This window comes from Nomascus leucogenys, chromosome 12 (genome assembly GCF_006542625.1).
Source record: "Nomascus leucogenys isolate Asia chromosome 12, Asia_NLE_v1, whole genome shotgun sequence".
In the NCBI taxonomy this organism is placed as follows: domain Eukaryota; kingdom Metazoa; phylum Chordata; class Mammalia; order Primates; family Hylobatidae; genus Nomascus; species Nomascus leucogenys.
The window spans coordinates 48,004,847-48,032,791 of record NC_044392.1 but is presented as its reverse complement, the minus strand read 5'-3'; the positions used below and the strand labels follow the sequence as shown (position 1 = coordinate 48,032,791).

The 27,945-nt window shown below is 39.1% G+C and overlaps 1 long non-coding RNA gene across 1 annotated transcript; it reads left to right on the top strand.

The window, feature by feature from the left end:
- The first annotated feature begins 360 nt into the window (after positions 1-360).
- Positions 361-27,429, top strand: LOC105740590. Its single transcript, XR_001116642.1, has 3 exons — positions 361-488; positions 1,969-2,497; positions 25,835-27,429. It is a non-coding gene; the product is annotated as an uncharacterized LOC105740590 (long non-coding RNA).
- Positions 27,430-27,945: the final 516 nt, after the last annotated feature.

Sequence of the window (27,945 nt, the reverse complement as noted above, 5' to 3'; positions counted from 1 at the left end):
CGGTCACTCTTCCAAGAACTCCAATTTCATTATGTTGCTTTAGTAGAATTTAAAGAGCAGGCTAATACTGTGTAATTAATAGTATTTAGTTTTGTATCATCTCAGGATATTAATTACAAACAACAAAAGCTCACTCTGACTGATTAAACAGAAAAGGGGTTTATTAAAATATTATCGGGTAGATTATAGAACTCTTGGAAAAGCCACAGAACCAGGCTTGAGGCTAAGCATATAGGAGAAATGTCGAAAAACCACACCACAAAACTAGCCTGGTGAGGAAGTTCTACTGCCACGGTGACTGCTCCACCATTGCTACATCATGCCAGCAACACATCCTTGCATCCTCAGCCAGCAGCAAAAGGGAGCCACCACCCCTGCCAGCAAAATGTCTTCTGCAAGGAGACCCTCTTCCAGTTGTTCCTTTCCAGAGCGTAGCTCTGTCTGGTAGAGCCTCCGTCACAGGGCGCACCGTGACTGCAAAACAGACTGTGAGATTTACTTTCTGGGTTCTACCTTGGGGAGAAGGAATACAAGTCTGTAAAATAGTCCATACATAGTGACAGTGTGCAAAGAGTACTGGAAAGCAAGGGAAAATATTACATATATTTACTACAAGCCCAAATTATCACTGGTTTTAGATCCAGGCAAGTTAAGACAACACCTGCAATGTCAGCCACATATTTGAAGCATCTGTCAGGGCATCCAGTTTTGCTAGCTGAAAATGACCTGGATGGATGCTGGACTTTAAAAAAAAAAAAAAAAGAAAGAAACAAAAGAAAAGAAAGAAGAAACACTTAATACCTCAGGCAGCAGGCTGTACCCTAGAGTAAGGTAGACCTAACTGTATTTATTAATTGTGCTATAATGTTGACTGCTAAGATGTTATTATGGGTCCCAGACCCAGGGAATTGTTAGAATGATCAGAGCTAATACTGTGAGCTTAACAATTCCACCTGATATCTCCTCTGTATCTTCCATTTACTTTTCTCCATTTCACTCTTGCTACCTTCATCCAGGTACCATTATCTCTCACTTGGGCTAACCATAAGAACCTCTTAACTGGTCTTCAACTCCCAATCCCCTATAAGCTAAACGCCACACTGCCAAAATGATCTTTCAAAAATACAAAGGCAATTGTGTTATCCTGCCTGCTGTCCTTCCTTCAATGGCTTCCTGTTACACTTAGAAAAAATAGTTGAATTCCTTAACATTGACCAGTAGGGTTCTAATTATTTGGCTGTTCCCATAAGTCCAGTCCATGCAATGCTCCTCTCCCTGGGCTTGGCTTAACAGGCCCTGGTCTCTCTATTCCCGATATGTGTCGGGTTCCTTCTTCCCTCCCAGCCTTCACACATGCTGCTCTCTCAGCCAGGAACTCTCCCTGACAGACTTTCATGTTCTGTACAAGGTTCAGGCTAACTCTCATGGATTCTTTCAGATGAGGTTAGTTCCCTCTGTTTCATGCATTTATAAATCTGAACAACTTCATGACACATGTAACCATTATATTTAAGTAATTATCAAGGTAACCATTTGTTTTGTTTAATGTCTGTTATTCTTGCTGAATTTAAATTCCATGTGTCATTCACCACCGCTATATGCCCAGCACCTCACAGTTCCTAAGACATATGAGGCCTCAATAAATATTTCTTGGCCAGGTGTGGTGGCTCACACCTATAATCCCAACACTTTGGGAGGCCAAGGTGGGTGCATCACCTGAGGGTGGTGAAACCCTGTCTCTACCAAAAATACAAAAATTAGCCAGATGTTGTGGTGCATGCCTGTAATCCCAGCTACCCAGGAGGCTGAGGCTGGAGAATTGCTGGAATCCAGGAGGCAGAGGCCACAGTGAGCTGAGATCGCACCACTGCACTCCAGCCTGGGTGACAGAGCAAGACTCCATCTCAAAAAAAAAAAAAAAATTGTTGAATGGTTTTTACAGTCTGGCTCATTTCTCTTTCCTCCTAGAAATAAAGCCTTTGCCATGCAAGCAAGGGGAGGTGAGATCTGATACTGCCAGAGAAGGAATAGGGCACTGTCAACTCGCTAACTGGGTCCTAGTATTGGCTATGTAACCCTAGACAAGTTATTTTACATTTCTAGACCCTCAGTTCAGCAGTTGGAACACACGGACTTTGGATTTCCTTCTTCCTGGAACTTCCTTTATGCACTCGTGTTTGTTACTCACACATGTATTTATCCATTGTCCATGTCTGCTTGTCAGTTTTAGTTACCTCCTACCCCCACCTGTCCAAGGTGCTCTTGTCCTCAGAAGATCCCAGTGGCATGAAGAAGACTGACTTGGAATATTTTATCCTAGATAAAACTGGTCTGGAACACATAAAAAGTCTTTCCCCAACAATTTTGATTCACCTCAATTCCTGAAAACTAACTTCTGACTTTCAAAGAAAATTCCACTTTGGCAACTGTACAGGTACTAACAACAGTTTTCCCTTACCTGGAAGAACAGCCTTGGAGGAGAAAACACACCATGTCTGTATGGGTGTGACAAAGACTACTTTTTCTAGCACTCCTGGGGCTCACAGAGAAGGCATTTATCGAGGGGCGAGATGAAAGCAGACTCAGATTTTGTATAGCCAGTTCTTGCAGTCCATGTCAGTAAAAGTGAAAAAGCACAGCAATAATGCATTGTCTCATTAAGGCTAATGTAGGTAAGATAATTCAAGTATGTAGATTTCTGATAGTGTAATTCTATCTCAACAAAGAACTTAGAACAATGAGAAAAGTGAATAGAAACCATAATTCTATCATAAAAGCCCCTGGAGCCGCTGAGCGCAAGGGGAATCTAGAATATTTCCAATGCCCCCTTGCAGTTAGTTAATCCCCTCCCAAAGGCACTGTTCAGATTCCTCACCATAGGTTAGTTTTCCTTATTCTGCATTTCCCTGACTAATAATGTTGTTAAGCACGTTTTAATATGATTTATATAAATAGAATCATACAGAACATACTCTGCTGTGTTTGGCTTATTTGCTAAACATAGTGTCTTGATACACATCAAATTCCTGCTTTTTTAATAGTTTATTTAGTTTTTTTAATGCTAGGTAGTATTTCATTGTATGAATTTTCCATAATTTGTTTATTGATTTACCTGCAGATGGACATTTAGGTTATCACAATTTGGGGCTCTTTGAACAAAGTTATGAATATTTATGTACAAGTCTTTTGTGGACATGTTATTTCTCTTAAATGAATATTTAGGGGTAGAGCTTCTTGGTCATAGCATAGTTGTATGTTTAACTTTATAAGAAACTGCCAAATTGTTTTCTACATTGATTGTGCCACCTTGCATTCATACTAGCACTGTATGGGAGTTCCAGCGGCTCCACCTCCTTGCCACACTTGCTTTGCCATTAATTTTAATATTAGCCATTTTCATGGGTCAGAAATAATATCTCATGGGGCTTTTTAACTGCATTTTCCTGACTGATAATATGGTTAAGGATTTCATATGCATTTTGGTCATTTATACATTTTCGCTTGAACATGAATGTGGGTCTATTTCTGAGTTCTTTATGCTTTGCATTTATCTATATGTGTATTCATACACCAAAACCACACATTCTTGATTGAGGAACATTTATAGTAAGTATTGAAATCAGATAGTGTGAGACCTACAATTTTGTTCTTTTCCAAGATTGTTTAAACTTTTCTAGATTCTTTGAATTTCCATATAAATTTTAAATTTGGTCCATTAATTTCTCCAAAAAAAAACCCAGCTGAGATTTTTGTTAGGATTGCAAGGAATAAATAGATCAATTTAAGAGGACTGATACTTTTAAAACAGTGTGTTATCCAATATGTGAACATATACTTCTTCATTTATTTGGGTCCTGTCTAGTTTTTCTCCAGATTGTTTTATAATTTTCAGTGTATCAGTCTTACAAATTTTTGTTAAATATATTACTAACATTTTATCTTTTTATGCTGTCATAAAGTTGTTTCTAAATTTTATTTCCAATTGTGTGGTGATGGTATATAGAAATATAATTGATTTCTATATATTGCCCTTGTATTCTGTGGCCTTGATAAAGTTACATATTAGTTCTGATATATATATATAAGTTTCCTAGGAATTTCTACATGGGCAATTATGCTATTTGTGAGTAAAGACATTTGTGCTGCTTCTTTCCAATCCATGCTTGTACTTATTTTTCTTACCTTATTGCACTGGCTGGAACTTCCAGGAAATGTTAGAATAGAAGTAGTAAGTTGGGATATACTTGCCTTGTTTCTGATACTAGGGGAAAAATATTTCACAATTAATATAATGTTAGCCATAGGCTTTTCATAGATGACCTTCCTCACATAGAGAAAATTCCTTTCTATTCCTAGTTTCCAGAGAGTTTTATCCTCAATGGATGTTGAATTTTGTCAAGTGCTTTCTCTACATCTATTGAGACGATATAATTTTTCCTTTATTCAGTTAATTTGATGAACTACATTGATAATATTAAGTAAACCTTGCATTCTGTGACAAATCCTCTTAATATATTGCTAGACTCAATTTAATGATATTTTCTTAAGGATTTTTGCTTCTATTCTCCTGAGGAATACTGATCTGTAACTTTCTTTTCATTTAATGTCCTTGTTAAGTTTGAATATGAGGGCTATATTAACCTCAAAAAGACGTCGTGAATATTCCCTCTTTCTCTGTTTTCTGAAAGAAATTATGTATGATTGAATTTTTTATTTCTTAAGTGTGTGGTATAATTCACCAGTTAATCCTTTTGGACCTGGGGCATTCTATATGGGAAGGTTTTAAACTATGGGTTTTATTTCTGTGATAATTTTAGAGATTGTCTCAGTCAGGGTACAATGAGAGGAACAGAACCAGTTGGAAATGTACTTCAGAGATTTACCACAAGGACTCAATTTATGTGATTGCAAAGGCAGCTAGGCAAGTCTAAAATCCAGAGGTCAAGACATCAAGAGGGTAAGGTGGAACTCTGGCATGGGCTGAAGCTGTAATCCACACATAGAATTTCTTCAGGGAAGCTTTAGCTCAGCTTTTAAAGCCTTTCAACTGATTGAATCAGACCAGCTTATATAAACTAGGATTTTCTCCCTTACTTAAAGTCAATTCATAATGGACTTTAATCACATCTACCTTCACAGCAACACCTAGATTAGTATTTGATTGAGTAACTAGGGATTGATGCAGCCAAGCTGACACATCAAAAGACCCTCACAGGGCTGTCAAATTTTTATTTCTTTATATTTTCTTTTTATATATTTCTTTTTATTTTCAAGGAATTTGTGCTTTTCATCTAAGTTGTAGAATTCAATATGAAGTTGTTTATAATATCCACTCATTTTAACTATAAAAATGTCACACCTATCATTTGTGAAATGGTTGCTATTCATTTTTAAATATACAATATCATCCTGTGTGTGAAGGTACTCAAGCCACAAACTAAATAAGGATAATAATTTTTAAAGTAATGATAGTAGTCATAATAATAATTTTTAAGACCTAGGATTCATCTCTTATTCGTCTTTTCCTCACCTCCCACATACTACTTCCTAGATCCCAAGTTCTGCCTTAAGCTTGTTATCACTTCTCATCTTCTCATTATCTTCAATGTTCTTACTCTAATTAGAGCCACCATCATCCTCACCTGAACCACTGCAGAAGTTTCCTACCTTGTGTCCTGATTTCTATCTTGTCTCCTTATTCCTATTTTGTGCCACAGCATTCCCGTATCAGAACAACCACAGCAACCATACAAAATATAGAGAAGATTATGTCCTCCCTAATTGAAATGAACAAATATCTTGCCATTGTAGCTAGAGAAAAATCTGAAGTCCTTACTGTCCTACAAAGCACTTCATGCTGTGGCACTGACTCTTATGCTGACTTCATCATACCTTTCTTTCCTTGTTCACTAAGTTGCAGGAATATTGGCATTCTGGTGGCTTCCTTGCCTTTAAAGTAACCTTTTAACTGACTAAAATTGAAGTATAAATTCATAAAAGCTCACCAACTACAGGTATACATCTCAATAAAGCTTCATAAGCTAAACAACCATGCAACCAATGCACAGATGAAGAAATTACATGTTACCAGCATCTCAGAAGCAGTCCACCTGGGAAGCAGGTCCTCAGAAGCAGTCTCAGTCACTACCAGCCCCCAAACATTACCTTTTTCCTGGCATCTAACACAATACATTTGTTCTTCATCTTCTGAACTGTACATAAAGGGAATCATACAACATGAACTCTTTGGTGCCTGGATTTTTTTTCCTCAAAATTGTGTTTGTGATATTGATTCATTTTCTGGTTTGTAGTTATAGGTTGTTCATTCTCATTGCTGTATAGTATTTCTCTATGAGAATATACCACCATTTATGCATCCATTTTATTGCTAAAAGGCATTTTAGTAGTTTCCAATTTTGAATTTTTAAAAATAGTGCTAATGTGAATATTCACATACTTGTCCTTTTGTGACTATATGTACACACTTCTGTTAGGTACGTACCTAGGAATATAATGACTGGGTCAGAGGATAGGGATATGCTCAGCTCTAGTGAATACTGCTACCATTTCCAAATTCTTTCTATCATCTGTTATTCCTATCAGCAGTGTATGAAAGTTTCAGTTGCTCCACACTCTGACCAAACTTGGTATTGTCTATCTTTTTTCGTGTGGCTATGTGGAGATAACACATTGTGATTTGAATTTGCATTTCTCTTATGAATAATGAGATTAAACTCTTTATCATATGTTTGGAAATATGGAAATGCCCTTTCATGAACTGCCTGTTCAAGTTGTTTGGACATTTTTCCATTTGCTTATTTCTTGTTTTTATGTTGATCTGTGAGTAGGAATACACGTGTATATATGTTCTGGGAACAAGCCCTTTGTTAAATATAGGTATTACATACAGCTTCTCCATCTCTGTGGCTTGACATTTTGCAATCTTGGTGGTGTTTTTGACAATCAGAAATTTTTAATTTTAATGAAAACCAATTTGTCATTTTTCCACCTTATTGGTATGCTTTTTATTACCTGATTAAGGAATCTTTCCTACTGACAAGAATGCCTTCCTGAAGACATTCTCCCAGAGTTTAGAATTTTGTTTGTTTTTGGTTGTGTAATATATTCTTATTTTCTATAGGCATATAATATACATATTTATGGGGTACATGTGACATTTTGTTACACACACAGAATGTATAATGATCAAGTCACAGTATTTAGAATATCCATCCCTGTGAGCATTTATCGTTTATCTGTCCTGAAGATATTTCAGTTCCTCACTTCCAGATATTTTGAAAGATAAAACACATTCTCATTAACTATAGTCAGCTCACTCTACTATCAATCATTAGAACTTATTTATTCTATTTAACTATATGTTTGTACCCATTAACCAACCTCTCTTTATCCCCCACAACCCCGTGCACATACATGCCTTTCCCAGGCTCTGGTAACTATCATTCTGTTCTCTACCTTCATGGAATCACCAATTTTAGCTCCCACATATGATGGAACATGTGATCATTGTCTTTCTGTGTCTGGCATATTCTATTTAACATAATGACCTCCATCCAGTTGCATCCATTTTGCTGCAAATAATATGATTTCCTTATTTTTATGGCTGAGTAGTATTCCATTATTTATATATATATATTTATATATATAATATTTTCTTTGTGCATTCATCTGTTGATGGACTCTTAGATTGATTCCATATCTTTGCTATTGTGATAGTGCTGCAGTAAACATTAGGATGTGTATATCCTTTTGATATACTGATTTTCTTTCCTTCAAATAAATACTTAGTAATGGGATTGCCAGATCACATGGTAGTTCTATTTTTAGTTATTTGAGAAATCGCCATACTGTTACTCATAATGGCTGTATTAATTTGCATACCCACCAATGGTGTATGAGAATTCTCTGCATCCTCTCAAGCATCTGTTATTTTTCATCTTTTTGATCATAGCCATTCTTGCTGGAGTGAGATGATATCTCACTGTGGTTTTAGTTTGCATTGCCCTGAGGATTAATGATATTGAGCAATTTTTCATATACTTGTTGGCCATTTGTATATCTTCTTTTTAGAAATGTCTGTTTAGATCCTTTGCCCACTTTTTAACAGGATTGTTTGGTTTTTTGCTGTTGTTTGAGTTCCTGTATACCCTGGATATTAGTCTCTTGTTGGATAAATGTTTTGCAAATATTTTCTCCCATTCAACAAATTATCTCCTAACTTTGTTGATAACTTCCTTTGCTGTGCAGAAGCTTTTTAGTTTAATGTAATGCTATTTGCCTATTTGCCTGTGCTTTCGAGTCCTTAACCATAAAATCCTCACCTAGACCAATGTTCTGGAGTATTTCCTGTTTTCTTCTAGCAGTTATATAGTTTTGGGTCTTGCATTTAATGTCTTTAATCCATTTTGAGTTGACTTTTGTATACGGTGAGAGATAGGGGTCTAGTTTCATTCTTCTGCATATGGATATCCTGTTTTCCCTGGATTATTTATTGAAGAGGGTGTCCTTTCCTCAGTGTATGTTCTTGGCATCTTCATCAAAAGTCAATTAGCCCTAAATATGTGAGTTTATTTGGGGGTTCTTTATTTTATTCCATTGGTTTATGTGTCTGTTTTAATCCTATATCATGCTGTTTTGGTTACTATAGCTTTGTAATATGTTTTGAAGTCAGGTAGTGTGATTAATATGGTTTGAATGTTTTGTCCCCTCCACATCTCATGTTGAAATGTGACCCTCCAGTGTTGGAGGTGGGCCTGATGGGAGGTGTTTTGATCATGGAGACAGATCCCTCATGAATGGCTTGGTGCCCTCTCCATGGTAATAAATGAGTTCTCATTCTGTGAGTTCATGCAAAATCTGGTTGTAAAAAAGTGTGGCACCTCATCCCCTCTTTCTCTCTTGCTACCTCTCTCACCATGTGACTAACTGGCTCCCCATCTCCTTTCACCATGATTGATGGTAAGCTTCCTGATGCCCTCGCCAGAAGCAAATGCCAACACTATGTTTTGTGTACAGCCTGCAGAACTGTGAGCCAAAACAAACCTCTTTTCTTTAGAAATTACCCAGTCTCAGGTATTCCTTTATAGCAACACAAACAGCCTACAGTGATGCCTCTAGCTTTGTCTTTTTTGCTCAGCATTGCTTTGTCTATTCGGGCTCATTTTTTGTTCTATACAAATTGCAGGGTTGTTTTTTCTATTTCTGTAAAAAGATAACATGGATATTTTGATAGAGATCACATTGAATGTATAGATTGCTTTGGGTAGTATGGTCATTTTAACAGTATTAATTTTTCCAATGCATAAGCATTGAATCTCTTTCCATTTGTTTGTATTCTTTTCAATTTCTTTCATCAGTGTTTTATAGTTTTCCTTGTAAAGGTCTTTCCCCTCTTTGGTTAAATTTATTTCTAGCTATTTTTGTACCTATTGTAAATGAGATTGTTTTCTTGATTTCTTTTCCAGATAGTATGTAATTGGTGTCTAGAACTGCTACTGATTTTTGTATGTGGATTTTTTGTCCTGCCACTTTACCGAACTTGTTTATTAGATGTAAGAGGTTTTTGATGGAATCTTTGGGTTTTGCTAGGTAGAAGATCAGGTAATCTGTGAAGAGGGACAATTTGACTTACTCTTTACCAATTTAGATGCTTTTTGTTTCTTTCTCTGGCCTGATTGCTCTGGCTGGAACTTCTAGTACTACAATAAATATGCATAGTGAAAATGGCCTTCCATGCTTAATTCCAATTCTTAGAGGAAGACTTTAAACTTTTCCCCATTCAATGTTATGTTAGCTATGGGCTCGTGTATGGCCATTATTTTGTTGAGGTATGTTTCTTCTATACGTAATTTGTTGCGAGTTTTATCACAAACTCTCAACTCAAAAAAGTTGAATTTTGTCAACTGCCTTTTCTGCATCTATTGAGAGGTTGACGTTATTTTTCCCTCATTCTGTTTATGTGGTATATCACATTTATTGACTTCCAAATGTTGACCCATCCTGGCATCCTGGGATAAATCTCACTTGATTATGATCTGTTATCTTTGTGAAGTGCTGTTGGAATTTGTTTCCTAGTATTTAGTATTTTGTTGAAAATTTTTGCATCTATGTACATCAGGAATATTGACCTATAGTTTTCTTTTTTGTTGTTGTGTCCTTGTCTGGTTTTGGTATCCAGATAATGCTGGCTTCATAGAATGAGTTGGGTAGAATTCCCTCCTCTTCTAGTTTTTGAAATAATTTGAGGGGAATTGGTTTTAGTTCTTTATAAGTTTGATAGAATTTAGCAGTGAAGCCATCATGTCCTTGTCTTTTCTTTGCTGAGAGACTTTTTATTACGGATTCAATCTTGTTACTCATTATTGGTTACTCATTATTGGTCTGTGGATTATTTTTTAAAGTTCCATTGTTTTACTGTTCAAATTTAGATCTGTAATCCACCTGGAACTAATTTTTGTTTATGATGTAAGGTAGGGGGAAGTTATATTTTTTTATTCCATAGGAATATAGGAATATTCAATTGGCCCAGGTACCATTTATCAAAAAGGCTTTACTGCCATACGGTCATCCTTCTCGTATATCAAGCAACTATATGTGTGTGAGTCTGTTCCCGGAGTCTCTATTCTATTTCATTGGTCTATCCTTACACCAGCAACATGCTGTTTTAATTACTGTAGCATTTACATCCAGTAGTTGCAATTCTGTAACTTTGTTATTTTCTAAGAACCTCTTGGTTAGTTATTTGTCTCTCCAAATAAATTTTAAAATAAGCTGGTCAAGTGCTAACAACAAAATTATGTCAGAATAAATATACAAAAAATACAACCTAATTTTAAAATTGAATTTTTAAATAAGCTCGACAAATTCTACCAAAAATAACAGTACTATAATTCATACACATTGAATCTATAGGGCGATTTGGGTATAATATATTTTACTATTGAGTCTTCAAACTAAGAACGTGTGATATTTTTATTTCATTTAAATCTTCTTTAATTTCTCTCAATAATGTTCTACAGACTTTAAAGATTTTGCACATCTTTACGGAATATGTTCATATATTTGGATAGTTTATGGCATTATAAACTTTATAACTTTTTAAATTGTCTTTAATGTTGATACAAAGAAATGCAGTTAACTTTTACATATTGATTTTATTTCCAGTGATAAATGACTTTTTAGGTTTCAGAGTTTACAGTTTTTTTCTTATTTTTGACTTACATAATTATGTAATCTTTAAATAAAGAGAATTGTATTCTTCTCTTTCAATCTTCAGACATTTTATTTTTTTCATGGCTTATGACTCCAGCTAGAATCTCCTATAGAATTCTAAATAGAAATGAATATAATGAATATCCTTGTCTCATTCCAATCTCTGGGGTAAGCATTCAAGATTTTACCATTAAGAATAAAGTTTATTGAGGGGTGGAACCAAGATGGCTGAATAGGAACAGCTCCAGTCTACAGCTCCCAGCATGAGTGATGCAGAAGACGGGTGATTTCTGCATTTCCATCTGAGGTACTGGGTTCATCTCACTAGGGAGTGCCAAACAGTGGGTGCAGGACAGTTGGTGCAGCGCACCGTGCATGAGCCGAAGCAGGGCGAGGCATTGCCTCACGCGGGAAGCGCAAGGGGTCAGGGAGTTCCCTTTCCTAGTCAAAGAAAGGGGTAACAGACAGCACCTGGAAAATCGGGTCACTCCCATCCTAATACTGTGCTTTTCCAACGGGCTTGGAAAACTGCACACCAGGAGATTGTGTCCCGCACCTGGCTCGGAGGGTCCTACACCCACGGAGTCTTGCTGATTGCTAACACAGCAGTCTGAGATCAAACTGCAAGGTGGCAGCGAGCCTGGGGGAGGGGCACACGCCATTGCCCAGGCTTGCTTAGGTAAACAAAGCAGCCATGAAGCTCGAACTGGGTGGAGCCCACCACAGCTCAAGGAGGCCTGCCTGCCTCTGTAGGCTCCACCTCTGGGGGCAGGGCACCGACAAACAAAAAGTCAGCAGGAACCTCTGCAGTCTTAAATGTCCCTGTCTGACAGCTTTGAAGAGAGTAGTGGTTCTCCCAGCACACAGCTGGAGATATGAGAACGGGCAGACTGCTTCCTAAAGTGGGTCCCTGACCCCCGAGCAGCCTAACTGGGAGGCACCGCCCAGTAGGGACAGACTGACACCTCACTCGGCCAGGTACTCCTCTGAGACAAAACTTCCAGAAGAACAATCAGAAAGCTGAATTTGCGGTCCACGAAAATCCACTGTTCTGCAGCCACCGCTGCTGACACCCAGCCAAACAGGGTCTGGAGTGGACCTCTAGCAAACTCCAACAGACCTGCAGCTGAGGGTCCTGTCTGGTAGAAGGAAAACTAACAAACAGAAAGGACACCCACACCAAAAACCCATCTGTACATCACCATCATCAAAGACCAAAAGTAGATAAAACCACAAAGATGAGGAAAAAACAGAGCAGAAAAACTGGAAATTCTAAAAAGCAGAGCACCTTTCCTCCTCAAAAGGAATGCAGTTCCTCACCAGCAACAGAACAAAGCTGGAAGGAGAATGACTTTGACGAGATGAGAGAAGAAGGCTGCAGATGATCAAGCTACTCCGAGCTATGGGAGGAAATTCAAACCAATGGCAAAGAAGTTAAAAACTTTGAAAAAAATAGATGAATGTATAACTAAGATAACCAATGCAGAGAAGGGCTTAAGGGAGCTGATGGAGCTGAAAGCCAAGTTTTGAGAACTACGTGAAGATTGCAGAAGCCTTGGTAGCCGATGCGATCAACTGGAAGAAAGTGTATCAGTGATGGAAGATGAAATGAATGAAATGAAGTGAGAAGAGAAGTTTAGAGAAAAAAGAATAAAAAGAAACGAACAAAGCCTCCAAGAAATTTGGGACTATGTGAAAAGACCAAACCTACGTCTGATTGGTGTACCTGAAAGTGATGGGGAGAATGGAACCAAGTTGGAAAACACTCTGCAAGATATTATCCAGGAGAACTTCCCCAATCTAGCAAGGCAGGCCAACATTCAGATTCAGGAAATACAGAGAATGCCACAAAGATACTCCTCGAGAAGAACAACTCCAAGACACATAATTGTCAGATTCACCAAAGTTGAAATGAAGGAAAAAATGTTAAGGGCAGCCAGAGAGAAAGGTCGGGTTACCCACAAAGGGAAGCCCATCAGACTAACAGCTGATCTCTCAGCAGAAACTCTACAAGCCAGAAGAGAGTGGGGGCCGATATTCAACATTCTTAAAGAAAAGAATTTTCAACCCAGAATCTCATATCCAGCCAAACTAAGCTTCATAAGTGAAGGAGAAATAAACTACTTTACAGACAAGCAAATGCTGAGTGATTTTGTCACCACCAGGCCTACCCTAAAAGAGCTCCTGAAGGAAGCACTAAACATGGAAAGGAACAACCAGTACCAGCCACTGCAAAAACATGCCAAATTGTAAAGACCATCGAAGCTAGGAAGAAACTGCATCAGCTAACGAGCAAAATAACCAACTAACATCATAATGACAGGATCAAATTCACACATAACAATATTAACTTTAAATGTACATGGGCTAAGTGCTCCAATTAAAAGACACAGACTGGCAAATTGGATAAGGAGTCAAGACCCATCAGTGTGCTGTATTCAGGAAACCCTCTCACATGCAGAGACACACATAGACTCAAAATAAAGGAATGGAGGAAGATCTACCAAGCAAATGGAAAACAAAAAAAGGCAGGGGTTGCAATCCTATTCTCTGATAAAATAGACTTTAAACCAACAAAGATCAAAAGAGACAAAGAAGGCCATTACATAATGGTAAAGGGATCAATTCAACAAGAAGAGCTAACTATCCTAAATACATATGCACCCAACACAGGAGCACCCAGATTCATAAAGCAAGTCCTGAGTGACCTACAAAGGGACTTAAACTCCCACACAATAATAATGGGAGATTTTAACATCCCACTGTCAACATTAGACAGATCAACGAGACAGAAAGTTAACAAGGATACCCGGGAATTGAACTCACCTCTGCACCAAGCGGACCTAATAGACATCTACAGAACTCTCCACCCCAAATCAACAGAATACACATTTTTTTCAGCACCACCCCACACCTATTCCAACATTGACCACATAGTTGGAAGTAAAGCTCTCCTCAGCAAATGTAAAAGAACAGAAATTATAACAAACTGTCTCTCAGACCACAGTGCAAACAAACTAGAACTCAGGATTAAGAAACTCACTCAAAACCGCTCAACTACATGAAAACTGAACAACCTGCTCCTGAATGACTATTGGGTACATAATGAAATGAAGGCAGAAATAAAGATGTTCTTTAAAACCAATGAGAACAAAGACACAACATACCAGAATCTCTGGGACATATTCAAAGCAGTGTGTAGAGGGAAATTTATAGCACTAAATGCCCACAGGAGAAAGCAAGAAAGATCCAAAATTGACACCCTAACATCAAAATTAAAAGAACTAGAAAAGCAAGAGCAAACACATTCAAAAGCTAGCAGAAGGCAAGAAATAACTAAAATCAGAGCAGAACTGAAGGAAATAGAGACACAAAAAACCCTTCAAAAAATTAATGAATCCAGGAGTTGGTTTTTTGAAAAGATCCACAAAATTGATAGACCACTAGAAAGACTAATAAAGAAGAAAAGAAGAATCAAATAGATGCAATAAAAAATGATAAAGGGGATATCACCACCAATCCCACAGAAATACAATCTACCGTCAGAGAATACTACAAACACCTCTATGCAAATAAACTAGAAAATCTAGAAGAAATGGATAAATTCCTCGACAATTACACCCTCCCAAGACTAAACCAGGAAGAAGTTGAATCTCTGAATAGACCAATAACAGGCTCTGAAATTGTGGCAATAATCAATAGCTTATCAATCAAAAAGAGTCCAAGACCTCATGGATTCACAGCCAAATTCTACCAGAGGTACAGGAGGAACTGGTACCATTCCTTCTGAAACTATTCCAATTGACAGAAAAAGAGAGAATCCTCCCTAACACATTTTATGAGGCCAGCATCGTCCTGATACCAAAGCCAGGCAGAGACAACCAAAAAAGAGAATTTCAGACCAATATCCTTGATGAACATTGATGCAAAAATCCTCAATAAAATACTCAGAAACCGAATCCAGCAGCACATCAAAAAGCTTATCCACCATGATCAAGTGGGCTTCATCCATGGGATGCAAGGCTGGTTCCACATACGCAAATCAGTAAATGTAATCCAACATATAAACAGAACCAAAGACAAAAACCACATGATTATCTCAATAGATGCAGAAAAGGCCTTTGACAAAATTCAACAACCCTTCACGCTAAAAACTCTCAATAAATTAGGTATTCATGGGACGTATCTCAAAATCATAAGAGCTATCTATGACAAACCCACAGCCAATATCATACTGAATGAGCAAAAACTGGAAGCATTCCCTTTGAAAACTGGCACAAGACAGGGATGCCCTCTCTCACCACTCCTATTCAACATAGTGTTGGAAGTTCTGGCCAGGGCAATCAGGCAGGAGAAGGAAATAAAGGGTATTCAATTAGGAAAAGAGGAAGTCAAACTGTCCCTGTTTGCAGATGACATGATTGTATATCTAGAAAACCCCATTGTCTCAGCCCAAAATCTCCCCAAGCTGATAAGCAACTTCAGCAAAGTCTCAGGATACAAAATCAATGTACAAAAATCACTAGCATTCTTGTACATCAATCACAGACAAACAGAGAGCCAAATCATGAGTGAACTACCATTCACAATTGCTTCAAAGAGAATCAAATACCTAGGAATCCAACTTACAAGGGATGTGAAGGACCTCTTCAAGGAGAACTACAAACCACTGCTCAATGAAATAAAAGAGGATACAAACAAATGGAAGAACATTCCATGCTCATGGGTTGGAAGAATCAATATCATGAAAGTGGCCATACTGCCCAAGGTAATTTATAGATTCAGTGCCATCCCCATCAAGCTACCAATGACCTTCTTCACGGAATTGGAAAAAACTACTTTAAAGTTCATATGGAACCAAAAAAGAGCCCGCATCGCCAAGTCAATCCTAAGCCAAAAAAACAAAGCTGGAGGCATCACGCTACCTGACTTCAAACTCTACTACAAGGCTACAGTAACCAAAACAGCATGGTACTGGTACCACAACAGAGACATAAATCAATGGAACAGAACAGAGCCCTCAGAAATAATGCCACATATCTACAACTATCTGATCTTTGACAAACCTGACAAAAACAAGCAATGGGAAAAGGATTCCCTATTTAATAAATGGTGCTGGGAAAACTGGCTAGCCATATGTAGAAAGCTGAAACTGGATCCCTTCCTTACACCTTATACAAAAATTAATTCAAGATGGATTAAAGACTTACATGCTAGACCTAAAACCATAAAAACCCTAGAAGAAAACCTAGGCAATACCATTCAGGACATAGGCATGGGCAAGGACTTCATGTCTAAAACACCAAAAGCAATGGCAACAAAAGCCAAAATTGACAAATGGAATCTAATTAAACTAAAGAGCTTCTGCACAGCAAAAGAAACTACCATCAGAGTGAACAGGCAACCTACAAAATGGGAGAAAGTTTTTGCAATCTACTCATCTGACAAAGGGCTAATATCCAGAATCTACAATGAACTCAAACAAATTTACAAGAAAAAAACAAACAACCCCGTCAAAAAGTGGGCAAAGGACATGAACAGACACTTCTCAAAAGAAGACATTTATGCAGTCAAAAAACACATGAAAAAATGCTCATCATCACTGGCCATCAGAGAAATGCAAATCAAAACCACAGTGTGATACCATCTCACACCAGTTAGAATGGCCGTCATTAAAAAGTCAGGAAACAACAGGTGCTGGAGAGGATGTGGAGAAATAGGAACACTTTTACACTGTCGGTGGGACTGTAAATTAGTTCAACCATTGTGGAAGTCAGTGTGGCAATTCCTCAGGGATCTAGAACTAGAAATACCATTTGACCCAGCCATCCCATTACTGGGTATATACCCAAAGGACTATAAATCATGCTGCTATAAAGACACATGCACACGTATGTTTATTGTGGCACTATTCACAATAGCAAAGACTTGGAACCAGCCCAAATGTCCAACGATATACTGGATTAAGAAAACGTGGCACATGTACACCATGGAATACTATGTAGCCATAAAAAATGATGAGTTCATGTCCTTTGTAGGGACATGGATGAAACTGGAAAACATCATTCTCAGCAAACTATCACAAGGACAAAAAACCAAACACCACATGTTCTCACTCATAGGTGGGAATTGAACAATGAGAACACATGGACACAGGAAGGGGAACATCACACTCCGGGGACTGTTGTGGGGTGGGGGGAGGCGGGAGGGACAGCATTAGGAGGTATACCTAATGCTAAATGATGAGTTAATGGGTGCAGCACACCAAAATGGCACATGGATACATATGTAACAAACCTGCACATTGTGCACATGTACCCTAAAACTTAAAGTATAATAATAATAATAATTTTTTAAAAAAGAATAAAATTTATTGTATATTTTTATAGTTACTTCTTTAAGGAAATTCTCTTCTATTTCTAGTATAATCAAAATTATCATGAGTTCTTGTTGAATTTTATCAAGAACTTTTCCTGAATCTACTGGGATTTTTATACAATTACCATTTTCTATTAATGTAGTAAATTTCAAAGATGTCTTTCCAAATATTAAACTAACTTTGCATTCCTGAAATGTAATCACCTTGGTTGTTATATATTATTCTTTGTTGTATCTCGCTTAATTGATTTTCTTATATTTTGTTTTAAGAATTTTTTTATTAGGTTGGTGCAAAAGTTATCATGGTTTTTGTCATTACTTTTTTTTTTTATTATACTTCAAGTTCTGAGATACATCTGCAGGACATGCAGCTTTGTTACATAGGTGTACATTTGCCATGGTGGTTTGCTGCACCCACCAACCCATCATCTAGATTTTAAGTGCCACATGCATTAGGTATTTGTCCCAATGCTCTCCCTCCCCTTGTACTCCACCACCCCTGACGGGCCCTAGTGTGTGATGTTCCCCTCCCTCTGTCCATTGTTCTCATTGTTCAACTCCCACTTATGAGTGAGAACATGTATGTGGTGTTTGGTTTTCGTTTCCTGCATTTGTTTGCTGAGAATGATGATTTCCATCTTCATCCATGTCCCTGCAAAGGACATGAACTCATTCTTTTATATGGCGGCATAGTATTCCATGGTGTATATGTGCCACATTTTCTTTAGTCTATCGTTGATGGGCATTTGGGTTAGTTCCAAGTCTTTGCTATTGCGAATAGTGCTACAATAAACATACGTGTGGACATGTCTTTGTAGTAGAATGATTTAGAATCCTTTGGGTGTATACCAGTAATGGGATTGCTGGGTCAAATGGTATTTCTGGTTAGAGATCTTTGAGGAATTTCTGCATTGTATTCCACAATGGTTGAGCTAATTTACACTCCCACTAACAGTGTAAAAGTGTTCCTATATATCCACATCCTCTCCAGCATCTGTTGTTTCCTGTTTTTCTTTTTTGGGCGGGGGACAGAGTTTCACTCTTGTTGCCCAGGCTGGAGTGCAATGGCACGATCTCGGCCCACCACAACCTCTGCCTCCTGGGTTCAAGCAATTCTTTAAATTATGTGTGGTGGCGCATGCCTGTAATCCCAGCTACTTGAGATTACAGGCATGTGCCACCACACCCAGCTAATTTTGTATTTTCAGTAGAGACAGGGTTTCTCCATGCTGGTCAGGCAGGTCTTGAACTCCCAACCTCAGGTCATCCATCCACCTCAGCCTCCCAAAGTGCTGGGATTACAGGCATGAGCCACAGCACCTGGCCCCTGACTTTTTAAATGATCACCATTCTAACTGGAGTGAGATGGCGTCTCATTGTGGCTTTGATCTGCATTTCTCTAATGTCCAGTGATGATGAGCTTTTTTTCATAAGTTTGTTGGCCACATACATGTCTTCTTTTGAGAAGTGTCTGTTCATATCCTTTGCCCACTTTTTGTTGGGGTTGTTTTTTTCTTGTAAAATTGTTCAAGTTCCTTTTAGATTCTGAATATTAGACCTTTGTCAGACGGATAGATTGCAGAAATTTTCTCCCATTCTGCAGGTTGCCCATTCACTCTGATGATATTTTCTTTCACTGTGCAGAAGCTCTTTAGTTTAATTAGATCCAATTTGCCAGTTTTGGCTTTTGTTGCAATTGCTTTTGGTGTTTTGGTCATGAAGTCTTTGCACATGCCTGTGTCCTGAATGGTATTGCCTAGGTTTTCTTCTAGGGTTTTTATGGTTTTAGATTTTACATTTAAGTCTTTAATCCATCTTGAGTTAATTTTTGTATAAGGTGTAAGGTAGGGGTCCAGTTTCAGTTTTCTGCATATGGTTAGACAGTTTTCCAGCACCTTTTATTAAATAGGGAATTCCTTCCCCATTGCTGGTTTTTGTCAGGTTTGTCAAAGATCAGATGGTTGAAGATGTGTGGCATTATATCTGAGACCTCTGTTCTGTTCCATTGGTCTATATATCTGTTTTGGTACCAGTACCATTCTGTTTTGGTTGCTGTAGCCTTGTAGTATAGTTTGAAGTCGGGTAGCATGATGCCTCCAGCTTTATTCTTTTTGCTTAGGATTGTCTTGGCTATATGGGCTCTTTTTTCATTCCATATGAAATGTAAAGTACTTCTTTCTAATTCAGTGAAGAAAGTCAGTGATAGCTTGATGGGAATAGCATTGAATCTTTAAATTACTTTAGGCAATATGGCCATTTTCACGATATTGATTCTTCCTATCCATGAGCATGGAAGTTTTTCCAGTTGTTTGTATCCTCTCTCATTTCCTTGAGCAGTGGTTTGTAGTTATCCTTGAAGAGGTCCTTCACGTCCCTTGTAAGTTGTATTCCTAGGTATTTTATTTTCTTTGTAGCAATTTTGAATGGGAGTTCACTCATGATTTGGCTCTCTATTATTGGTGTATAAGAATGCTTGTGATTTTTACACATTGATTTTGTATCCTGAGGCTTTGCTGTAGTTGCTTATCAGCTTAAGGAGTTTTTGGGCTGAGACAATGGGGTTTTCTAAATATACAATCACGTCATCTGCAAACAGAGACAATTTGACTTCCCCTCTTCCTGTTTGAATACCTTTTATTTCTTTCTCTTGCACGATTGCTCTGGCCAGAACTTCCAATACTGTGTTGAATAGGAGTGGTGAAAGACGGCATACTTGTCTTGTGTAGGTTTTCAAAGGTAATGCTTCCAGTTTTTGCACATTCAGTATAATACTGGCTATGGGTTTGTCATAAATAACTCTTATTATTTTGAGATATGTTCCATCAATACTTAGTTTATTGAGTGTTTTTAGCATGAAGGGGTGTTGAATTTTATTGAAGGCCTTTTCTGCATCTATTGAGATAATCATGTGGTTTTTATCATTGGTTCTGTTTATGTAATGGATTACATTTATTGATTTGCATATGTTGAACCACCCTTGCATCCCAGGGATGAAGCTGACCTGATCGTGGTGGATAAGCTTTTTGATGTGCTGCTGGATTCAGTTTGCCAGTATTTTATTGAGGATTTTTGCATTGATGTTCATCAAGGATATTGGCCTGGAAATTTTCCTTTTTTGTTGTGTCTCTGCCAGGTTTTGGTATCAGGATGATGCTGGCCTCATAAAATGATTTAGGGAGGATTCCCTCCTTTTCTATTGTTTGGAATAGTGTCAGAAGGAATAGTACCAGCTCCTCTTTGTACCTCTGGTAGAATTTGGCTGTGAATCCTTCTGGTCCTGGGCTTTTTTTTTTGTTGTTGTTGGTAGGCTATTAATTATTGCCTCAATTTCAGAACTTGTTATTGGTCTACTCAGGGATTCGACTTCTTCCTGGTTTAGACTTGGGAGTGTGTATGTGTCCAGGAATGCATCCATTTCTCCTATATTTTCTAGTTTATTTTCATAGAGGTGCTTATAGTATTCTCTGACGGTAGTTTGTATTTCTGTGGGATCAGCAGTGATATCCCCTTTATCATTTTTTATTGTGTCTGTTTGATTCTTCTCTCTTTTCTTCTTTGTTATTCTGGCTAGCAGTCTATCTATTTTGTTAGTCTTTTCAAGAAACCAGCTCCTGGATTCATTGTTTTTTTGAAGGGTTTTTCATGTCTCTATCTCCTTCAGTTCTGGTCAGATCTTAGTTACTTCTTGTCTCCTGCTAGCTTTTGAATTTGTTTGCTCTTGCTTCTCTAGTTCTTTTAGCTATCATGTGAGGGTGTCGATTTTAGATCTTTCCCACTTTCTGATGTGGGCATTTTAGTGCTATAAATTTCCCTCTTCATGCTGCTTTAGCTGTGTCCCAGAGATTCTGGTATATTGTGCATTTGTCCTCACTAGTTTCAAAGAACTTATTTATTTCTGCCTTAATTTCGTTATTTACCCAGTAATCATTCAGGAGCAGGTTGTTCAGTTTCCATGTAGTTGTTCAGTTTTGAGTGAGTTTCTTAATCCTAACTTTTAATTTGATTGCACTGTGGTCTGAGAGACTGTTTGTTATGATTTCCATTCTTTTGCATTTGCTGAGGAGTGTCTTACTTCCAATTATGTGGTCAATTTTAGAATAAGTGCTATGTGGTGCTGAGAGGAATGTACATTCTGTTGATTTGGGGTGAAGAGTTCTGTAGATCTCTATTAGGTCTGCTTGGTCCAGACCTGAGTTCAAGCCCTGAATATCCTTGTTAATTTTCTGTCTCATTCATCTGTCTAATATTGACAGCAGGGTGTTAAAGTCTCCCACTATTATTGTGTGAGAGTCTAAGTCTCTTTGTATGTCTCTAAGAACTTGCTTTATGAATCTGGGTGCTCCTGTATTGGGTGCATATATATTTAGGATGGTTAGCTCTTCTTGTTGCATTTATCCCTTTACCATTGTGTAATGTCTTTCTTTATATTTTTTGATCTTTGTTGGTTTAAAATCAGTTTTATCAGAGACTAGAATTGCAATCCCTGCTCTTTTTTTTTCCATTTGCTACATCCCTTTATTTTGAGCCTATGTGTGTCTTTGCAAGTGAGATGGGTCTCCAGAATACAACACGCCAATGGGTCTTGACTCTTTATCCAATTTGCCAGTCTGTGGCTTGTAATTGGGGCATTTAGCCTATTTACATTTAAGGTTAGTATTGTTATGTGTGAATTTGATCCTGTCATCATGATGCTAGCTGGTTATTTTGCACATTAGTTAATGCGGATTCTTCACAGTGTCATTGGTCTTTATATTTTGGTATGTTTTTGCAGGGGCTGGTACCATTTTTTCCTTCCCATATTTAGTGCTTCCTTCAGGAGCTCTTGTAAGGTTGGCCTGGGGGTGACAAAATCACTCAGCATTTGCTTGTCTGTAAAGGATTTTATTTCTCCTTCACTTATGAAACTTAGTTTGGCTGGATATGAAATTCTGGGTTGAAAATTCTTTTCTTTAAAAATGTTGAATATTAGCCCCCACTCTCTTCTGGCATGTAGGGTTTCTGCAGACATACACTATTAGTCTGATGGGCTTCACTTTGTAGGTAACCTGACCTTTCTCTCTGGCTGCCCTTAACATTTTTTTTCATTTCAACCTTGGAGAATCTGACAATTATGTGTCTTGGGGTTGCTCTTCTCGAGGAGAATCTTAGAGGTGTTCTTTGTATTTCCTGAATTTGAATGTTGGCCTGCCTTGCTAGGTTGGGAAAGTTCTCCTGGATAACATCCTGAAGTGTGTTTTCCAACTTGGTTCCATTCTCCCCGTCACTTTCACATACACCAATCAATCGTATGTTTGGTCCCTTCACATAGTCCCATATTTCCTGGAGGCTTTGTTTGTTCCTTTTCATTCTTTTTTCTCTAATCTTGTCTTCATGCTTTATTTCATTAAGTTGATCTTCAATCTCTGATATCCTTTCTTCTGCTTGATCAATTCAGCTATTGATACTTGTGTATGCTTCATGAAGTTCTCGTGCTGTGTTTTTCAGCCCCATCAGGTCATTTATCTTCTTCTCCAAACTGGTTATTCTAGTTAGCAATTCCTGTAACCTTTTATCAAGGTTCTTAGCTTCCTTGCATTGGGTTAGAACATGCTCCTTTAGCTCAGAGGAGTTTGTTATTACCAACCTTCTGAAGCCTACTTCTGTCAATTCATCAAACTCATTCTCCATCCAGTTTTATGCCCTTGTTGGAGAGGAGTTGTGATCATTTGGAGGAGAAGAGGCATGCTTGGTTTTGGAATTTTCAGCATTTTTGGGCTGGTTTTTCCTCATCTTCATGGATTTATCCACCTTTGATCTTTAATGCTGATGCCCTTTGGATGGGGTTTTTGAGCAGGCGCCCTTTTTGTTGATGTTAATGTTATTGCTCTCCATTTGTTAGTTTCCCTTCTAACAGTCAGGACCCTTTTCTGCAGGTCTGCTGGAGTTTGCTGGAGGTCCACTCCAGACCCTGTTTGCCTGGGTATTACCAGTGGAAGCTGCAGAACAGCAAAGATTGCTGCCTACTCCTTCCTCTGGAAGTTTCATCCCAAAGGGGTACCTGCCTGATGCCAGCCAGAGCTCTCTTGTGTGAGGTATCTGTTGGCCCCTCCTGGGAGGTGTCTCCCAATCAGGAGTCACAGGGGTCAGGGACCCACTTGAGGAGGCAGTCTGTCCCTTAGTAGAGCTTGAGCACTGTGCTGGGAGATCTGCTGCTCTCTTCAGAGCTGGCAGGAAGGAACTTTTAAGTGTACTGAAGCTGCACCCACAGCCGCCCCTTCCCCCAGGTGCTCTGTCCCAGGGAGATGGGAGTTTTATCTATAAGGCCCTGACTGGGGCTGCTGCCTTTCTTTCAGAGATGCCCCCCCAGTGAGGAGGAATTTAGAGAGGCAGTCTGGCCACAGCCACTTTGCCACGCTGTGGTGAGTTTGGCTTCCTTAACACTGTGAGGGGAAAACGGCCTACTCAAGCCTCAGTAATGCCAGACGCCCCTCTCTGCACCAAGCTCAATCGTCCCAGGCCAACTTCAGACTGCTGTGCTGGCAGCAAGAATTTCAAGCCAGTGGTTCTTAGCTTGCTGGTCTCCATGGGACCCACTGATCAAGACCACTTGGCTCCCTGGCTTCAACCCCTTTTCCAGGAGAGTGAACAGCTCTGTCTCACCGGGGTTCCAGGCGCCACTGGGGTATGAAAAAAAACTCCTGCAGCTAGCTCGGGGTCTGCCCGAACAGCCACCTAGTTTTGTGCTTGAAACCCAGGACCCTCATGGTGTAGGCACACGAGGAAATCCCCTGGTCTGTGGGTTGCCAAAACCGTGGGGAAAGTCTAGTATCTGGGCCAGGTAGCACAGTCCCTCATGGTTTCCTTTGGCTAGGGGTGGTAGTTTCCCTCCCCTTTGCACTTCCTGGGTGAGGCGACACCCCACCCTGCTTCTGCTTACCCTCCATGGGCTGCAACCAATGTCCAACCAGTCCCAATGAGATGAACCAGGTACCTCACTTGGAAATGCAGAAATCACCTGCCTTCCGCGTTGGTCTTGCTGGGAGCTCCAGACCAAAGCTGTTCCTATTTGGTCATCTCGCCAGCTCTCTTTAAGACATTTTTTATCTATGTTCATGAAAGAGGTTGACCAAAGTTTTTCTTTTACATTTGAAATTTTTATATTGTTTTCTTCTACTTCAACTTGAATTTCCATTTTACTTCTTTATGACATTTTTAGTGTAACATATGCTTAAATATATTTATTGACTACTCTCTTTGAAAGAATGTGTAAGTACATTGAAATTGAAATATTTGTCTATTATTCCCTATTGTTATGAGGCTCTGTGTTTATAAATTCTTCTAAGTCAGATATCATTATACTTATTAGCATTAATAATTATTGTTCATTTTACCAAATAAAATATACTTATATTTTATACATAATTATATTTAAAGTTTTATTAGAAACATTTAATGAACTTATAAGAGCTGTCTCTTTTTTGTTTTCAATTACTTCACAGAACCATAGAAAAATATTATCTGTTGATAGTTTTCATCTTTTTATATGTAAGTAACTAAGGAAACTTGTTTACGTGGCTACTCAAGTTGGGTTTCCTGGCAGAGATGAGGGAGGTTGCCAGGACACACAATTTAGTATGCTCCCAGATTCTAACACATAAGATGGGTCATGACAAGGGCCACTGATGTTCCTGAAGAAGTAGTGATCAAGTTGTAAGTTGTAGGGGCAGTACAGAAGATCCAGGGAAGTTGCCAAGGAGGGATGAGTAAGGAGAAAAAATGCCTTAGGAACAGGGAACACAGAGTCAAAGAAAGGACGTGTTTCATAGCAGAAAAAATATAATCCGATCTCCCTCCAAATTAGGTTATCTGCAACAACAGATCTGATTAACTTAGCTGGCGCTCTGCTTTACCTTTCACTTCAAGGCTTGCCTCCCAGATACCTTCACATCTTTTCTCTCCCCTGACTTGCTGTGGTGTGAAAATATTCCAGGCGAAGGACAGGGTGCAGTCCAGACACCAACTCCTGGGAGGGGCAGACACTGCAGGTCCCAGCCATCTGTGGAGCAGCCCCACAAAAGGCTCCTGTGGGGTGGGCAGTCTCAGGAGCGAGTGCAATGGGAATGTTTTGTCACTGACATTAAAGAAAGGGGTGATGAGACAGGGTGTTTCTCTCTTGTGGTATTTTGGGGAATAATTTTCTTCACTGATGTTGTCTCATACTAAAGTACTTTCTTCTTTCTCTCAGTTTACTTTCAACTAGGGAAAATGTCCTAGCAGCAGCAGAAATAAGGCAAAGTCCCCTGCCAGCACCACTCCCAACTCAGGTCCCACAGCCCTGTCCTCCCCCGGTGCCTGAGCCCTGTCTCCCACCCTTCATACAGTCGAAGTCCCGCTGTTAAGTACCCCTTATGCCAGCAAGACTGCACACCAAAGCAGAAATGACCCTCAGAAGCCACCTTCTCTGACCTGGACAAGAGGATACTGCATCCCCCTGTCCACCTCCATCCCCTTACTTCCAGCAATAATAGGGACCATCACACAACCTAGAAGATGCTACCTGTCTTCAGATTCAAGATGGAAGATATTGTCATAGTCTACTGGGGTTTCCTCTCTGAATCGACAACCCCTCCCAGCTTTTCACCCAGGAGACAACATGGTTTAGACAGAGTGCCACGTTTTCAAACCTTCCACCTGTGATCCAAATATGCCATATTTCCACCAGCTACCTTCTCTACCACACTGCCTTCTGCTGGCTATATGAGATTCCTGGAAGAACGCAGAACATTTAGCTCTCTGCCTCAATGGGATTCAACAACTTCATTAAGGTTTCTAGGAGCAAACATTGTTAAAAAATTAACACATGAAAACTGCTTAAATCAATGAAAAATTTTCCAGAATTCTCTACAGCACAACTCCACACTCTTTGATGAAGACAACGACATTGTCTGTTTGTATTTTCTCCCTAATAATCTCCATAAATCCTAACAAAGCTCACCCCTTCCACTGGACTTTGAACCTATTCCAAGACCTATGATGGTTTTTTTTTTTCTCTCTCTCTCTGCTTCCCAATCAAACATATGTATCCCTGACTGGTCATGTCTCTGCTCTTTGCTGGAGATGCAGAAAAAGTCACAGAGAGACAAAGGAGCCTGTGGAGGAAAGTGGGGACTGAATGGGAAATCCTTGGAAGGACCCTAGAGGCAATCAGGGGCCACCCAAGAGTGACAAGGGGACCCGGTTCAAGCCAGGAGCTCTTCTTTTTCTCTCTGGTTGCCCAATCTCAGTCTCTGATTTCAGCTGCCTCCAGATCCACCTCTACATGAGGCACCTATCCATTTCTGATTAGGGACTCGCCATGCAGGGGAGGTGAGGAGAGTACACAAAGCAGCCATCAGTGTCAGGGCTGCAGGAGGGATGAGCATGTGACAGGCCCTGCAAGGTTCATAGATGTGTGAGTGCTCAGCATCTGGGACCAGAATTGTGAGCCTGGCTCTGCACAAAGCCCAGTCTGCTGGGGATGGACCCCAGAGAGAGTTATTACTACAGCAGTTCTCACACTACTTGGTCTTGAAAATAATTTACACACTTAAGATTATTAAGGACCCTAAATAGATTTTATTCATGTGATTTACATCTATTGACATTTCTTGTATTAAAAATTAAAACTAGAAAATTTTAAACACATTTCACATAAGTAGATATTGCACTAGCTGGCAGAGTGATGATGTCATTGCATATCATCTACTCTCTGGAAAATTCTACCATGGACTTATGAAAAAATATGAGTAAAAAAGTCAAATAATGTCAGCAGTATGATTAAAATTGTTTTGACCTCGCTGACCCTACTGAATGCATCTCAGGGACCCCAAGGTTCCCACACCACACTTTGACAACCACTGGTCTAGGGCATGATTGTGGGCCAGGTCTCCAGGGTCTCAGAGCACAACACACCACAGTAGCACAAGTTTCAAAAGGTTGAGGACGTTCTCCTTGGTCTCAGCTTACTTGTGGGTTTTATTTATGCCTGTTGTTTATCCAGCTAAATTAAGTACTGACCTTTAATTCAATAATCATTAATCAGAACCAATTTAGCACTGCTAATTGAGTTCTGTACCATTATTCAACAACCATTGACAACAATGCCTAGAAAGCATCTAGTTTATAAAACCTGAAGACAAAGAGAATAAGACACTGAGGCTCTCTAGAGAAGCCTCCTTGGTTGTCTCCTGCAGCAGTGGGGACACACGTGTGCTGCATGAACCATTAGGCCGATCTGACGAGGGCTTCTATTAGGCACAGAGGGCATGTGGGATGATGTATTGAACGTGGAAGGGGAGGAAGAAGGCAGAGCAGACG